Genomic DNA, 16,361 nt, shown 5'->3' on the forward strand with positions numbered 1-16,361 from the left:
ATATTAATTCCCTGAATCATCTCGATCCAAGAGAATAATAATATCAAATATTTATATTATGCTTACTATGTGCCAGGCACTGTTAGGTAGGTTATCCCCATTTTAAACAGAAGGAAAATCAACCAAATGTAAGTTAAGTGATTTCCCTAGGGTCACACAGCTAGATGATGTCTGAAGGTAGATTTGAACTGAGGTCTCTCTTGACTCTGAGCCCAGTGCCTTATCCACTATGCCAGTGGTCTGGCAATCTATTGGCTCTAGCACCTAGCTGCCCCAAATACAGTATAGTAGACACAATTATTTGTAAATGTATATTCTCAGAGTTGGTAGTAGTTTCACTCACTATAGAGATAGTCACTTTTCCATTGTAACATCCAGTATCCTTCAGGGAGATAAGGGTTTTTAGGCTTTCTGCAAATGACTTCAGGGCCCACCAATGGTGTTTCTCCCTTGTTCCCCCAAATCTTTTGTATTCCAGTTCCATTTAATTATTAACAGTAAGATTAGCTTTTGCAAAGGAATAATTACTTCATAAGATGTAACAACAAATGTACAAACAGTTTAGCTTGTCCCCATTTCCAAATCTACAACATCCCAAGTTCTAGGCACCCTGGATTTTCAGGGCTTCCCTGCTGGGCTGGATGAGTCCTATCCTGCCTGTAAGCCTGACCCCAAGGTCACCATTGCGCAAACTCCCAATCTGAAGGACGAATGAAACAGAACAGAAACAGAAAACTCCAAGCTAAGAGAAACCTCAGAATCGTGGAGTAAAAATGAGAGCAAGGGAAGATAGTCCTTTCCCTTTTACCATTTCAGATCATGGCACCCTCATCATAGGTGAACTGTGACCTTCAACTTCAGGCTTACAGAAAGAAAGAGACATTGTCCTAGTTTGTCAGTTTTAAACGATGCAGTCTTAACCACCTATGCAGACAATCAAAGGAGGTCACTCATAACCACTGGTAGGCCGAATACAGGTTGCCTCATGTTAGGTTGTCTGAGCCTGTGCAGAGCAAGACCCTTTTATTTATTTCCCTTAATTGAAATTTACTGTCACTAACAAATAGACACTAATACATTTTTTTTAACACAGTCCTTGTCCCAAATTCAGAAGAGTCCTCTCTGAGGAAGCATAAACAATGTCTTTCACTTGTTTCCCCAGTGCCATATAGTAAAATCTCAAAACAATCCATGCTGAATGATCACATACAGTCCCACATGTAAAGATGAAAATCACAATTATCCCAAATACAATTTTTTGCAGATTCAACAAAGAACATTTCAAAGTTTATTAAATATTTCTACTTGCTTAACCTTAGCCTTGCAGGCTTTTCTCAACACACAAGCAAAAAAAAGAACAAAGAAAAGCAGCTTCCCCCTCAGACCAGGTTCACACTCAGGTTTTCAAAACTACACGGAGCTCTCTCTACAGGGATTTGGAACAATACTAGGGCTCCACTGAAAGGTCAACTAGAGGTCACCCCTTTCTTAGATGATTCAACTGTCTTTAGTGGAAACTTTTCCAGTAATTCCTTCAGTGCATGAGTCCATTAAACTGGACAGATGGACAAAAATTATCACTTTCTTACACATGGCACACCCAAAATCTCTAGAGGTCCCTGTAACAGGCAATATCCTTAGAGATCCAGGAAATTTCTTCTGTCTTATTCCAAAGGGAATTGGAAATTCTATGGTTCCTTGCTACTGCCATGGTAAACCAAAGAGAATTGCAAACTCACCCCTCAGGACAAGAAGGCAAGTAGGCTTAGTTGTAAAGTAGCCAAAAATCATAGGTTTTGACTAATTTTTCCCCTCAAAGCCTAATGTTTTTCCTCAAGAGGAGCCCATTGTTTTCTAAATAGGGCTACTTGAGTTGAGTTTTTTTTTTTACCAATATTGCCATTAGACTTATTTTGAATAACCACTGAAAGCTCCAGCTAGCAATTCTATTGTTTTAGGTTTGTTAATATTTTTGCTGACCTGGAATAAATTTAAATTGCAATTGTTTTCTACAAACAACCTGGTTTTATAGTTTAAGTTTACTTGCTACAGGGTTGGAATTTTAGTTTGGGGTTTTTGGTTTTTTTTTTTTTTGGTAGAGGGAAAGTAACCAGAATGGATTACCTGCCCCTCCCCCCCCATACACACTGATTAATTATTCTTGTACTGCTGAATCCTGAGGGTGTCTGGTTTGCCTCAATTTCTTGCATAGCCTTTTATACTTGGATGGGTGTCACTGTAGGCAAGCAATTTGAGTAGCAGGAAACTTCTTTGATTTTGAGACTAAATTTCAAGTACTCTTGCTGTGGTCTCAAAAGTGGATTTTGTCCTCCTATTCTGGAAAACACATTTTGTAATATTTTTTTCTTTTTTTTTTCTATTCATAGCAAAGTCACAGATTAATTTGATTTCTTTTTGGTTGTATCCTAGAATTATTTGATTGACGTAGTTTTTATTTTTGTTTTGTTGGCTGTTTGGAGGTATAACAAGCCTATCCAAACTGCAATACTGTGCATTTATTTGTTGCATTAATATTTGTATTCCTACACAAAGAGGGCATAAATGGAGTCATAGCTAGAAAAGATAGTGATGGGGTATAGGCCCTGGAAACCCTTCTCCCTGCCAACTTGGCTTGAATTTTCTTACATGGTCCAGTCCCTGGCATTCCCCTGAGGCATCAACCCATCCCAGTAATCCTCTCAACTGGACTTTCACTGTGGCAGATGCCCAATCTCTCAATTCTCTGTTACCCAGCTCTTCCTTATCTGTTATCTCCAGATCACCCCTCCCTACTTCCCACTCTTGATCCCATCTAGACCCCATTGTCCCTTGGCCACAGTGGTCCAGTTCCCTGACCTTTGCCTAGGGTACCTGGTCCTCCTCTGTTATCTCCCAGTCACTCCACACTATTTGGCAACTCCTAGAAACTTCCCACAGTCTTCTGTATGAAAGCTCTATCTTGCCTCCATTAAAATGCTCAGATTCCTTAACAGTCTGACCAATATGGAGGATTTTTAACATCACACCTATCCTGATTAGTGTCTAATAAACCTTGTCTTTGGCTGAAAGAAGGCTTGGGTCAAATTCATTCAAGGCAAGATCTTCATGTCGCTCTTTCAGGATCCCAGCACCCCTAACCCTCAACAATTGGAGCTAAGGCAATTGAGTTTTGGCTTGCTGTTGCAGTCTAAAAACATAGAAAGGAAGGTGCCATTTTCTAATCTTAAGTAATTATTCTAAGTGTTTCTAGATGCTAAATATCAAGGGGAATTAGCCACAAGGACCCCTCCATAGTAGATAGTATTTTAAAAAATAAAAGATGAACTTGAAGAAAACTCAGAAGAAGTCTAAATAGTTCAGAACAGAAGTTGGAAACCCTAATTTAAGTAGTAAACACAATGATAGCAGTAGACACAATGATAAAAGGAATCGATCAAATGAAGCTCAAAAATTTGATGAAATAAGTTTAGCTGGGGATGGATTGTGAGCAAGGATCCCTGAATCATTTAAGTCCCCCAGGTAACAAAGACAACGAAGTGATAAGTTTTTGGCACTTTCAGACTTTGAGTTTTTACACTTATACCTTGAAAAAGGTGTGAAACCTGGAACACACTGAGTAACTTCTCATATTATAAAGGGGGGACTTCTCCCACAAATATACTCAACAAAAACCTATTTAAAAAGGACCAGATTTAATGCAAAGAAATCCAAAGAGAAACTGCAGTAAATGTCTCCATTCAGCCCCAGACTCCACAAAAAGGCAGAAACCTACGAACAAGAGGAAAGGGTTCTGGTCAGGAAAGCCACTGAGAGCACAAGCAAAACCAGATGGAAGCCTCTGAAAGTGAACCAGAGATGCTTGAGGGACATGTAAATCCCTGGTCCACTGTCACTAACCTCAGGATATAGATGGATCTCATCAATCAATCAATCATTCCTCTATGACAGAGAGGGGTGGTTACTAGCTCAAGTGGGTGCATGTTATCCTTACCCCCATGACCAATTGTTCTCCTATACTTTCCAAAACTGTTTGAAGACTAGTAAGTCTTACCTCAGAGTCTTTGGTTGTTGAGAGAGGCCATTGACCCAATTTATTGGTTACTGGCAGCCTAATAGTTTGGTTATACTCAAACCATTGGCACCCATGTTGTTGCCCGTTTCTGGGGCTGGAAATTTGCCTTCTGTGCTAGGGCTGGAGGCCTCACAGCTCACCTGCTATGCCACTGGCCTGCTGAGCCAGGATTGAGGGGCCTCAGTTGCTGGTCTGTGCTGTGGCTGAGAGCCTCCCACTGGCTTGCTCCAACACTGTCTGCACTGGGCGGCACTCCCCTTTTACGCACAAGAAAGAGACCTTTCCTGAAGTTCTAAGTTACCTTAAGCTGAAAAATTGTTTTACTCCATCTTTTTGTAGGTTCTATCACTCCAAAATCTGTTTAGAGCCTTGATTTAATGTTGTTTCTGAGGGAAACCAGGGAAAACTCAAGCAACTTCCTGTCTTCTCTCTGCCATCTTGGCTTCACCCTTCCCCTTAATTTTCAAATGTAACAATAAATAACTATTGATTGGCTGATGGATCATTAATAATTCTGATGACTCTTACAAAGTGAGCTCTGTAAAAATTAAATCATGAGGGAATACTTTGTCAGAGAAAGAAAGAAAGAAAGAGAGAGAGAGAGAGAGAGAGAGAGAGAGAGAGAGAGAGAGAGAAATCCCTTGTAGTTGAAAAGAAAGGCAACTATCATGGAAATTTTCAGCTCTTTGCCTTCTCTGTTGCATTTTTTCCAGATTACAATAAAAGGGAAGGTAGGATTTCTCTCTCTCTCCCCATTGACAATGACATTTTGCAGTGTAACAACTGACCTAATAGTCAGGTCAAGTGACTTCAATTGCAGAATCAACTTGATCGACAGAAAGGAGTAAACCTGGGGAATCCAAAGGAATGACGTGCCTAATAAATATTCTGTGCACATGGGAAATGTATGAAGATATCATAAGAAGTGAAAAAAGATCAATAATAGATAACTGCATTGCCTTGGCCACATGGGCTCCCTACATGTGTGTACCTCTTGATTGTATTTGCACGTCCATTTCCCCTACTGATGCTATGTGTATCTGTGGGAAGTTGTACCTCAGGTTTTTTAGTGGAATGTTTTTTACTGTTCTTGTTATGCCATTTCAGCAAATGCCTTTTTTGTGAGTTAATTATATCATTAGGCTGATTAGTGTCTAGCTTACTCAGGGGTGATTTCTAAGCTATAGTTTTATGAATGTAGACTCACAGAATAACTTGGACCTGGGGTAGTCCTCACCCAAGAGATACGAGACAGGAGTCCAAGTTGCATGAGTATGCTGGAGGAGTACACAAGAGCATATTACCACAAATTCAAAGGCTAAAAAATTAGAAGGCGTGGTATCTAATATAAAAAAAATTGACTTGGAAAACAGGATGAACACATTTAATTTAAGAATCATAGGAATTCTTGGAACCTATTATCAGACAAAAAGTCCTGCATACTATATTTCAAGAAAACAAAATAAAATTGTACAAAATTACTGCAACCAGAGGACAGAATTAAAATAGAACCTACGGTAGAGCCAAAATGATGGAATATTAGGAAAAAGTACAGTAAGTTCCCTCTCCTCCTCTAAACAGATCTTGATAATATAGAAAACATTATCCTGATCAGTGAATCCAAGAAAAAAAAAAGAGTGAATCATTTGCCTAGCCCAGGTCAGGGTAGGGAAATAGTGAACACTGGGGACAGTGTTTAGCCAGGTGCATTGGGCATTCTAAAGCTTATGGGCTATAACCAAGGGCAAGATGAGGCAGAGTGTGAAAACAGGTGCCAACTGACAGGTTTGTTGCCTTCTGCAGTTCTAAGTCACAGATCAAGGGCAGATTGAGGAAGGGATCTGCACCTGGGCATGAGAAGCAATCTTGTGTACTATGCAAGGAGGAACTCCAGAAGAAAGCCGCATTAATGTGACTTGGTCCTAGGAGAGGAACAGTGTTTCAGCTCCCACTTCTAGCCCAATCCAAAGCCTGTATTGGAATAACTAGGGCAGAATTCCAGACCCAAAGGAAGCCTACAGTTCCATCATTCTGAATCAGCAGAGATTCCCATCTAGCTGTTTGCAGCTGAGTCCAGTAGCCATCTGTTATTGCTGAAAAAAAAATACAGGTCAGAAACTTTCAGAGCATAAAACAGGGAGGTGGTGAGCAGACTTTACTCTTTGATCACTCAATGTTGGGAGCACAGAGAGCAGAAGTCTTTCAGGCAGAGCTATCCTTGAGAGTCTGAAATACCACAATACTCAACAGCACCAAGAAAGATGCAGAAAGACTAGCCTTTTCTGCAGAAGAGTATAGAACCTGGCTGTAACAAAGTCCAAAGTCAGAAACCAGACTAGAAGAATGAAAAACTAAAAAGGAACTACATTGTGAAGAGCTGTAATGGTGTTAGGGAGACCCTAGGGGGAAAAAACAAAGAAAATTACTTCAAAATATCAACAAACAAAATCTCAAAGAAAAATATAGCTTAGGCAGAAATTGAACTAAAATTCCTTGAAGAGGTCAAGCAGTAGGTTTTTTTTAAAGAGTTTGATATGCTTTTATAAATAAAATGAGAGTGGTGAATTGAAAGAAAGATTTCATTTAAAATTTTTTAAAATTTATTTATTTTTAACATTCTTTTTAAAAATTTTGAGTTCCAAATTTTCTCTCTCCCTTCAACCCCTCCTCCATCCATTGAGAAGACAAGCAATATGATACTCATTATACACATGAAGTCATGCAAAACATATTTCTATGTTAGTCATTTTGGGGGGGAAGCAAGAAAAATAAAAAAGCAAAAGATGTTAGCTTCAATCTGCACCCAGAATTTATCAGTTCTCTCTTTGAAGTTAGATTTAAAATCATGAGTCTTTTGGAATTGTTTTCAGTCATTGTATTGATTAGAATAGCTAAATCTTTTATAGTTGATCATCATTACAATATTGCTGTAGTGTACAACAGTCTTCTGATACTGCTCATTTCACTTTGCATCAGTTCATATAAGTCTTCCCCGGTTTTTCTGAAATCCACCTGTTCATCATTTCTTATAGTGAAAAAGTATTTCATCACTATCATATACCACAACTTGTTCAGCCATTCCCCATTTGATGGATACATCCTCAATTTTAAATTCTTTGCCACCACAAAAAGAGCTGCTATAAATATTTTCGTACATATAGGTCTTCTTCCTTAGTATTCTATGCCTTTGGAATATAGACCTAGCAGCAGTATTGCTGAGCAATATGCACAGTTTGATAGTCCTTTGGGCAAAGTTCCACATTTTTCTTCAGAATGATTGGACAAGTTCCCAAGTTCACAAATGGCGCATTATTGTACTTACTTTTCCACATCCTCTCTGGCATTTGTCCTTTTTTTTCTGCCATGTTGTCCAATCTAACAGGTTTGAAGGAGTACCTCAGGAGTTATTTCAATGTGCGTTTCTCTAATCAATAGTGATTTAGAGCATTTTACGCATGCCTATTGATAGCTTTGATGTTTTCTGAAAAAACCTGTTCATACCCTTTGACCATTTATCAATTGAGGAATGGCTCTTGTTTTAATAAATTTGACTCAGTGTGCTTTATATTTGAGAAATGAGCACTTTATCAGAGAAACTTGCTGTCCATTTTTCTCCTCTTTCCTGTTTTCCTTCTAATTTTGGCTTTATTACTTTTGTTTGTGCAAAACCTTTTTAATTTCATGTAAGCAAAATTATCTATTATACTTCTTGTGATCCTCTCTATCTCTTATTTGGTCATAAACTCTTTCTTTATTCATAGATCTGACAGGTAAAATTTTCCATGCTCTTCTAATTTGCTTATGATATCATTGTATTCTCTAAAGCATGAGCCCATTTTGACCTTATCTTGATATATGATGTGAGATGTTAGTCTCTTTTTAATTTCAGCCAAACCACCTTCCCATTTTCCCAGCAATTTTTGTCAAACAGTGATTTCTTGACCCAAAAATCTTGGATCTTTTGAGTTTGTTAAACATTAGATTACTATGATCATTTATTATTGTGTATTATGTACCTAAACTATTCCATTGATCCACCACTCTATTTTTTAGTCAGTATCAGATAGTTTTGATGATCACCACTTTGCAATATAGTTTTAAATCTAGTACTGCTAGGCCACCTTCCTTCACATTTTTTTGTAGGTATTCTTCTTGATATTCTTGATCTTTTGTCCTTCCAGAAGAATTTATTACTATTTTTCTAGCTACGTAAATTAATTCTTTGGTAATTTGATTGTTATATCACTGAATAAATAAATTAATTTAGGTAGAATTGTCATTTTTATTTTATTAGCTTGACCTAACCATGAGTAATTAATATTGTTCCAGTTATTTAGATTTGTCTTTATTTGTGTAAAAAACATTTTGTATTTATGTTCATATAGTACTTGGATTTGTCTTGGCAGGTAGATACCCAAGTATTTTATATTGTCTGTTGTTATTTTATTTTTTTTGAAGGAGGGAAGGCAGGGCAATTGGAGTTAAGTGACTTGCCCAAGGTCACACTAATAGTAAGCATGTCAAACTTCTGAGGCCTGTTTTGAACTCAGGTCCTCCTGACTACGGGACCAGTGCTCTATTCACTGTGCCACCTTGCTGCCCGTCTGTGGTTATTTTAAATAGAATTTTTCCATCTTTTTCCTGCTTGGTTTTGTTGGTAATATATGAAAATGCTGATGATTTACATAAGTGTATTTTGTATCCTGAAACGAGTTGTTTAGTTTATTCTCTAGGGTTCTCTAAGTATACTATCAAATCATCTGCAAAGACCGATAGCTTTGTTTCCTTATTGCCTATTTTCATTCCTTCCATTTATCTTTCTTGTCTTATTGCTATAGCTAACATTTCTAGCTATTGATATTGAATGTTGAATAATAATAATAATGGACATCCTTGAGGAGTGGAGCCAAGATGGCAGAGTAAAAGCAGAGACTTGCTTGAGCTGTTTCCCAAATCCCTCCAAACACCTGTAAAAAATGACTCTAAACAAATTCTAGAGCTATAGAACCCACAAAATGAGAGAGTGAAACAAATCTCCACCCCAAGACTGCCTGGATGATTGCTGGGAAGGGTCTATCGCACCATGCTGGGAGCGGCACGCAGCCCAGTGTGGGCCTCACCAGCACAGACCAGGCCAGAGCAGACAGGGTGGAGCAGACCTCAGGGCAATGAATCACTGAACTGTGACAGTTTCTAGACTTCTCAACCCACAAACGCCAAAGCCAAGAAAACTCTGTTGGACCTGGACGAGAGAAGGGCATGGTCCAGCCCCAGCCCTGGGGTGATGGAGGTGGCTACAGTGGTGGTAGTAGTGGCAGAACCAGCAGCAGCAACAGTGTCTTCTTCAAGAGCTCCAGATCCACAGATAGTGGGGGTAATCAAGCAGCTGATCAGAGGAGGAGTGCAGGGATCTCTTTGCTGCTGCTGAGGCAGGATTTTTCTTCCTGCTTGGATCTGAGTCGCAGTTCTGGTTTTCAGTCCTGGGGTGAGGAGCACTGGTGTGGCAGAGCTCGTGGTGGCTGTGGAGAGGGAGTCCTCCTAGCAGTTCCAAGACAGAAAAGAGTGCTTAAGGTCACTCACAGACCAGAGCACAGACAAGGAGAGGAGTAAACACCACTCCTTGGATCATACCACCTCAGAAGAACTGCAAATTTACAGGTGCCTACAAGTAGCTTGGGAAACAGCAGTGCAAAACCCCTGAAGCTTGGGATCATGCACTCTCCACTCTGGAAGCAGAGTTCTACCTTGACAAAGAGCTCAAAAGTCAAGTAATTGGCTGGGAAAATGAACAGACAGCATAAAAAAACTCAGACTATAGAATCTTACTTTGGTGACAAAGAAGATCAAAACATACAGCCAGGAGAAGACAACAAAGGCAAAGATCCTGCATCAAAAGCCTCCAAGAAAAATATGAATTGGTTGCAGGCCGTGGAAGAGCTCAAAAAGCATTTTGAAAATCAAGTAAGAGAAGTAGAGGAAAAATTTGGAAAAGAAATGGGAGGGATGCAAGAAAATCATGAAAAACTACTCAACAGCTTGCTAAAGGAGATCCAAAAAAATACTGAAGTAAATAACACCTAAAAAAATAAACTAACTCAAATGGCAAAAGAGCTCCAAAAAGCCAATGAGGAGAAGAATGCTTTAAAAAACAGAATTAGCCAAAAGGAAAAAGAGGTCCAAAAGCTCACTGAAGATAATCATTCCTTAAAAATTAGAATGGAGCAAATGGAAGCTAAGGACTTTATGAGAAATCAAGAAATTATAAAACAGAATCAAAAGAATGAAAAAGTAGGAGATAATGTAAAATATCTCATTGGAAAAACCACTGATCTGGAAAATAGATCCAGGAGAGATGGAGTACCTGAAAGCCATGATCAAAAATAGAACCTAGACATCGTCTATCAAGAAATTAAAAAGAAAACTACCCTGATATCCTACAACCAGTGGGTAAAATAGAAATGGAAAGAATCCACCAATTGCCTGTATCGGTAAGGCAATAAACACAAAATCAACAATAGTCATGAATATGCCTATGTAGCTCTGTATTGTAAAGTATGAAAGACTCTCCATATAGAAGGTAAAAGAAGTGTGACATTTATTCAGACAACAGAGAATCATATCCCACAGCCAAATATTCAGCTCCCACTGCCAGTTAGCCAACTTTATCATAACAGCAAGGAACTTAAAACACCATATCACAGAGCCTGGAGCCTCGCCATACCAAAATCTCTCTGACCCCCTGCTGGGGTCTTCCCCAAAACAAACTCACAGTACAGCTAAGTCAGCCTGTTCAGTTCTAACCGTCACGAGGGTGGCCATTAATAGCCATTAGCAGTCATAACTGTTCTCTCTCTCTCTCTCTCTCTCTCTCTCTCTCTCTCTCTCTCTCTCCATTTCCTGTGACACCTTTTCCTTTTAGGAAGCTCCTCCCACCACATGTATCTTAGGCTTCCTGTGACACAAGCAAGTCACATGGCCTATTAATGGGTGGGAAAGATCTTCAAATCTAAATTGCTACTACATTGCCTCTTGAAAAAGATCCCAAAAGGAAAACTCCTAGGAATATTATAGCCAAATTTCAGAGTTCCTAGGTCAAGAAGAAATTATTGCAAGCAGCCAGAAAGAAACAATTCGAGTATTGTGGAAACACAATCAGGATAACACAAGATCTAGCAGCTTTTACATTAAGGGTTCAAAGGGTTTGGAATATGATATTCCAGAGGTCAAAGGAGCTAAGATTAAAACAAAGAATCACCTACTAGCAAAACTGAGTATAATACTTCAGGGGAAAAAATGGACAGAAGGCACAGAGTGAGTTGAATATAAAGGGATGATATCTAAAAATTAAAATTAAGTGGTGAGAGAGGAATATATTGGGAGAAGGAGAAAAGGAGAGATAGAATGGGGTAAAGTATCCCACATAAAAGAGGCAAGAAAAAGCTTTTATAATGGAAGAGAAGAGGGGGAAGTAAAAGGGAATGAGTGAACCTTACTCTCATTGGATTTGGCTTAAGGAGGGAATAACATACACCCTCAATTGGGCATCTTACCCTACAGGAAAGTAGTGGGGAAGAGGATAAAAGGGGAGGATGACAGATGGGAGGACAGATTGGAGGTTTTGAAAAGGGACAGGGTCAAAGGAGAAAATTGAATAAATGGAAGACAGGATAGGATGGAGGGAAATATAGCTAGTCTTTCACAACATGACTGTTATGGAAATGTTTTGCATAATAATAGATATGTGGCCTATATTGAATTGCTTGCCTTCTCAAGGAGGAGATGTGGGGAGGGAAGAAGGGAGAGACTTCGGAACTCAGAATTTAAAAAAAAACAATGCTAAAAACTGTTTTTACATGCAACTGGAAAATAAGATATACAGGCAATGGGGTATAGAAATCTATCTTGCCATACAAGAAAGTAAGGAGAAAGGGGATAAGGAGGGGAGTGGGGTGATAGAAGGGAGGGAAGACTGGAGAAAGGGGCAATCGGGATACATGCTATCTTGCGGTAGGAGGAAGGGAGAGATGGGAAGAAAATTTGTAACTCAAAATCTTGTGGAAATGAATGTTGAAAACCAATAATAAATAATCTCAAAAAATGGACATCTTTGCTTCACTTCTGATCTTACTGGGAAGGCTTCTAGTTTATCCTCAATACAGATAATTTTTGCTCTTGGCTTTAGATGGATACTACTTATCATTTTAAGAAAAGTTCAATTTATGCTATACTTTCTAATGTTTTTTAATAGGAATAGTAATTGTATTATGTCAAAAGCTTTTTCTGCATCTATTGATATAATCATATGGTTTTTGTTGTTTTTAATATTGATATGGTCAATTATGTTTATAGTTTTCCTAATATTGAACCTGCTTTGCTTTCCTAGTATGAATCTCACTTGGTCAAAATATTGCTTTGTGATATATTGCCACAATCTCCTTGCTACTATTTTTATTTAAAATTTTTGCATCAATATTCATTAGGAAAATTTGTCTATAATTTTCTTTCTCAGTTTTTCTTCTCCCTGGTTTATATATCATGATCATATTTGTGTCACTGAAGGAATTTGGTGGGGATTCTTTTACCTATTTTTTTCACATAGTTTATATAGTATTGGAATTAATCATTCTTTAAATGTTGGGTAGGATTCCTTTGTAAATCTGTCTGGTCCTGTGTACTTTTTCTTAGGGAGCTCATTTATGGTTTATTCATTTATTTTTCCAAGGTAGGGCTATTTAAGTATTCTGTTTCTTATTCTGTTAATCTGGACAATTTATATATTTGTAACTATTCATCCATTTCAATAAGATTGCCAGTTTTATTGACATGTAATTGGACAAAATAGCTCCTAATGATTGCTTTAATTTCATTGTATTTGGTGGTAAATTCACCCTCTTCATTTTTGATGCTGGCAATTTTATGTTTTTTTTTCCTTTCTTTTTTAAAAATTGAATTAACCAATGTTGTATCTATTTTATCAAATTTCCCCCATAAAACCAGCCACTAGTTTTATTTACTAGTTCAATGGTTTGCTTTCAGTTTTATTAATATCTCCTTTGATTTTCAGGATTTCCATTTTGGTGTTTAATTGGGAATTTTTGATTTGTTCCTTTTCTAGTTTTTTTTTTTAATTGCCTACCTGCTTCATTGATCTGCTCTTTTTCTTTTTAAATTGTTGTTATTGTTGTTTGTCCTTCAGAGGACCATGATATCAGGGAGGTGATGCCATGACATGCAAGTAAATTAGATTTAAGTGAAGGAAGGCTTGCAAAGTCACCAGCCTCACTTTTTTCTCCAGAGCCATCTGGGTCCAGTGGCAAGATATAGATCAGGACAACTGGAGGTGACCCTAGGTGCAGTGGGAGACCTTGGCCTTTTTAAGCTAAGGTCTTTCCCAAGTCTTGGTTTGACTGAGGCAATACCCATTCAGTGATTAAGGCTAGGTAAGAAACAAGGCAGAGAAGAGCCTCCTTTTACCTAGTTAAAAAAATCAGTCTGGGAGGGGAAGTTCCTCAGGGTTTCGGGTCCAAACAGATACAATTGCTATTTACATTCACTCTGAGCTCAGGGCCCAAACAATCACTAAGTGAGGTTTTGGGTTTTTAAGGCTTGGTTCTTAAGAAAAAAAATCTAGCCTATAAACCCCAAGGTATCTTATGCAGTTTCAGGATCGAAATTTACATTCCTTCGGGCAGAGCACCTGCAGGTAAGGGTATGGGTGTTTAGAGATATAAAATTTCCCCTCAGTACTGCTTTGTTTGCAAACATTTGTTTGGTATGTTATTTCACTGTTGTTATTATCTTTAATGAAATTATTGTTTGCATGATTTGTTCTTTGAGTCATTCATTCTTAAAGGCCGTATTTTTTGGTTTTCAATTAATTTTCAATCTCTGCTTCTAAGGACCCATATCAAATTTAAATTTTGTTGCATTATGATCTGAAAAGAATGCACTTAATACTTCTGCATTTGGTTGTCAGGTTTTCATATCTTAGTACATGGTCAATTTTTGTGAAGGTACCATGTATAGCTGAGAAAAAGTATATTCCTTCCTATTTTCATTCAATTTTTCCATAGGTCTATCATGTCTAACTTTTCTAAAATTCTATTAATCTCCTTAGCTTTTTTTTCTTATTTATTTTATGATTAGAGTTATCTACTTCTGAGAGGGGAAAGTTGATATCCCCCACTAGTATGTTTTAACTTTTAAGAATTTGGATGTGATGCCATTTGGTTCACATATGTTTAATATTGATATTACCTCATTGTCTATGGTACCTTTTAGGAAAATGTGGTTTCTTGGGGCAGCTAGGTGGCACAGTGAGTAGAGCACTGGCCCTGGAGTGAGGAGGACCTGAGTTCAAATCTGGCCTCAGACACTTAACACACTTACTAGCTTGGGCAAGTAATTAAACCACAATTGCCTTGTCTTCCCCCCTCTAAAAAAATGTGGTTTCTCTGATTATCACTTTTAATTAGGTCTATTTTTGTTTTTCCTTTGCCTGACATAATGATTGTTGTCCCTAGCATTTTTTTACCTCAGCTGAAACATGATAGATTCTTCTATTTCTTCTTATTTTAACATGTGTGTCTTTCTGTTTCAGATGTGTATTTTGTAAAACAAACAAACATATTGTTGAGTTCTGATTTCTAATCCATTCTGCTATCCACTTCCATTCTATGGTGAGTTCATCCCATCCACATGTATAGTTAATTACTAACTGTGTTTAACAGAGGGATCCCCCTGTGATTGTCACAAGACAATATATTTTATGGCAAACTCACACAGGGCAAGCATTCACATGGTGGTCAAAAGAAGCTATACAAGGACACTCTCAAGGTCTCTCTCAACAACTTTGGAATTGATTGCGTGATATGGGAGACATTGGCACAGGACTGCTCAGCAGGGCATACCCATATCAAAGAAAGTGCAAGGCTCTATGAACAAAGCAGAATTGAAATAGCTCAAAAGAAACACAGGATGCACAAGTTTGGAGTACCCCACCCCAAGTGTTCACCCTTACTAATTGTGCCTGACCTGTGATAGAGCATTCTGAGGTCATATTGGCCTGATCAGCCACAGTTGGACACATTGAATCTTGACTCAAGCATAATAATGTCATTTTGGTCCTCTTCAAGAGTGAAGGACAACAACCAACCAACCAACTGTGTATTTCTCACCATACTATTTTCTTCCATTTATTCCTCTCTCCCTCTTTTTACCCTTTTCCTCCTCAAAATTCTGTTTTGCTCCCAATTTTCCTTAATCTGCCCCATTTTATGCTCCCTTTTCTTTGAAATAGTATTCCCCATTCTTCCTCTCCTTTCCCCCTTCCCCAGTTTGTCCCTCTTTCCCACCCCTCCATTTTTTGAGATCATCCCAACATAATCAACTCACATCTGTGCTCTCTATCTATATAATAATAATAATAATAATAATGTTCTTAAGAATTACATGTATCAACATGTGTCATCGTCCCATATAGGAACCTTATTGAGTCCTTTACGATTTCTCTGTAATGTTTACCTTTTTAATCCTCTTGAGGCTTATGTTTGGATGTCAAGTTTCTATTCAGGTCTGGTCTTTTCATCAGTAATGCTTGAAAGTCCTCTATTTCTTTAAATATTCATCTTCCCTCAGAAGGATTATGTCCAGTTTTCCTGGGTAGGTTATTTTTAGTTGTATTCCTAGTTTCTTTGCCTAGGATATTCAAAGTCCTCCACTCCTTTAGCTGCTAAATCTTATGTGAGTCTGATCATGGTTCCACAGTATTTGAATTGCTTCTTTCTGGAGGTTTATAATATTTCTTCCTTGACCTGGGAGCTCTGAAATTTATCTATAATAATCCTCACAGTTTTCATTTGGGGATCTCTTTCAGGAGGTGATCAGTGGATTCTTTCAATTTCTATTTCACCTTCTGTTTATAAGATATTGGGAAAGTTTTCTTCTCGTGGCCAGAATGGCTTTTGTTTTCTTTGGATGGCTCAGTTTATCTCATTGGGCCTTGCTGGGTGCCGGGCCTGCTGCTCCTCTTCTGGAGCAGGAAGCCCAGAGCCCCATGCCTGTGAGCAGAGAACTTCCTGTGTGACCTCTTCCGGGGCAGGAAGCCCAGAGACCATGCCTGGGAACAGAGAACTTCCTGTGTGATGAGTCATGGGGCTGGCTGAGGGGAGGTGTTGACTCCAGAGCCATGCCCTATTAGGTGTTAACCTAGGGGAAGGGGCCAACTCAAGAACCAATCGGCCCTGGTCATTCAGGGGGCGCTTGATGATGTCAAAAACTCTATAAGAGG

This window comes from Trichosurus vulpecula, chromosome 9, assembly GCF_011100635.1.
Source record: "Trichosurus vulpecula isolate mTriVul1 chromosome 9, mTriVul1.pri, whole genome shotgun sequence".
In the NCBI taxonomy this organism is placed as follows: Eukaryota; Metazoa; Chordata; class Mammalia; order Diprotodontia; family Phalangeridae; genus Trichosurus; species Trichosurus vulpecula.